The sequence below is a fragment of the Oncorhynchus kisutch genome, linkage group LG18, assembly GCF_002021735.2.
Source record: "Oncorhynchus kisutch isolate 150728-3 linkage group LG18, Okis_V2, whole genome shotgun sequence".
In the NCBI taxonomy this organism is placed as follows: Eukaryota; Metazoa; Chordata; class Actinopteri; order Salmoniformes; family Salmonidae; genus Oncorhynchus; species Oncorhynchus kisutch.
In genome coordinates, this window is record NC_034191.2 from 36,247,487 (window position 1) to 36,249,777 (window position 2,291).

The window sequence follows — 2,291 nt, forward strand, 5'->3', positions numbered from 1 at the left end:
GTGGAGCCCCAGATCGAGGGAGATTATCAGTGGTCTTGTATGTCTTTCATTTCCTAATAATTGCTCCCACAGTTGATTTCTTCAAACCAAGCTGCTTACCTATTGCAGATTCAGTCTTCCCAGCCTGGTGCAGGTCTACAATTGTGTTTCTGGTGTCCTTTGACAGCTCTTTGGTCTTGGCCATAGTGGAGTTTGGAGTGTGACTGTTTGAGGTTGTGGACACGTGTCTTTTATACTGATAACAAGTTCAAACAGGTGCCATTAATACAGGTAATGAGTGGAGGACAGAGGAGCCTCTTAAAGAAGAAGTTACAGGTCTGTGAGAAATCTTGCTTGTTTGTAGTTGACCAAATACTTATTTTCCACCATAATTTGCAAATAAATAAATTTAAAATCCTACAATGTGATTTTCTGGATTAGTTTGAAGTTGAAGTGTACCTATGATGAAAATTACAGGCCTCTCTCATCTTTTTAAGTGGGAGTACTTGCACAATTGGTGGCTGACTAAATACTTTTTTGCCCCACTGTATATACATACACACACCAGGAGCAGGTACCTTCACTTCATATAGATTTAAGGGGATGTGGTAAATTTTTTAAAAGTGTTCTTTATTTGCCTTTGTGGCCTATAAGCAGTAGGCCTATTTGCTACTATTCAGATTCTGCCCAAAGAAAATCAACATATTTTCAAGGTTCCAAAGCAACAATTTCTGATGATTTGGGAGGGGAAACACTCAAAGTAGGCTCATCTTTAGCTGAGGACTAAATATAAAAACAAAAACAAACACTACTATAGTAGGATTTCGTAATGATCTTTTTATGGTACGTTCATTCCCTGGGTACTGTTGCAAATTTGTTCGTTGTCAGGAGGATCGTGAGGAAGGTCATGAGCTGTTTTGGGATCAAGCCTGGGTAACACTCCCCGTCCTGAAAGCCAAAACCTAAAGGCATTCCTGTCATAAAATAACGAACTTCCCAATACGGTATGGAATCAGTGGCCTGAATACTCACTACCTCAACATTCACATACATGTTTTAAGAATAAGTCACTCTTAGAAGTTCTTCAGCAGCCAACCATGCCTGAAACTCAAAGTGACACTAAACCATATGAAACCAACAATAGGTTATGTCAGGTTTTTAACCCATCTGTTTGAGATCCTGTGTAAGGTAGGAACCATTATGGTGGTTTCCTATCTAGACTTACCTCCACACCAGGGTGTCACCTAGCCTGATGACTCACTATCTAGACTTACCTCCACACCAGGGTGTCACCTAGCCTGATGACTCACTATCTAGACTTACCTCCACACCAGGGTGTCACCTAGCCTGATGACTCACACTAAATTCTTCCACTGCTCTGTCATTCGCTACATCATTTAGTCTGAGACTGCAATCATTGAATTCGTTTGTGGTGATTGGATCGGATCGTGATTGGATCGTCTCTAACCAGACTATCAAAGCCAATGCCGAATTTTCAAACCGTGCTTTACCCATGTGTGTACTGGCTCTGGCCCAACCCATCAGTTTCTGGACCAATCAGATGGCCTCTAATGTTTTCGCATTTGGTGAAGGGTCAGGGAGGTACTCAGATCCAGACTCATTGCAAAGAAGAAGCTAATGTTCGTGGGCGTGACGTAGCGTTTGGCCGTGTTTGAGTATCAAAACCGTAATGTATCATGGGTAAATTGTGACTGACTGATCTACAGTACAAATAATAATGACTAGTTATTTATGATGAAAGGTTCTTCGTAGATCAGCCAGTCGGCAGTCGCCTGCACTGTAGGCAGCAACGTCGAACAAGCCCAATGTGTTTCCATCAGTAGCGTGACACTAAAGACTTATGGCGGGCAGAATCAACAACCTCTGCATCATTCAAGACTGTTGCTTTGTGAGGTGTTAAAGTTCAGTTAGCCATTGTTACTGTGTATGTAAACGCAAGCTAAAAAGTACCCAGGGACTTGCCTTGGCTCCAAGTCAGAGCAGGTCGACTGGAGCCATGGCCCAGTGAGAAACAGGTTCCGGCCCGCGTAGATGGAAACAAAATAGTCTGCGTCTTTTGGGTAAAACACCGGGGTAAATCCTCAGTGGACATCCACCATTAGCTAAAGAGATCTGGGATTGATGATGACGTGACTTCCTGGAGCCAAGAGGTGTAAGGAAATGAGTCACACAGGGATCATGGTTAGCAGGAAACACTAGGATAACAGGTTGATGACATACTACCACAGAGACGCCTGCCCGCCCTACCGCCTAGGCTGCCCACCAAACTACGAGAAACACTGGTCAGTTAG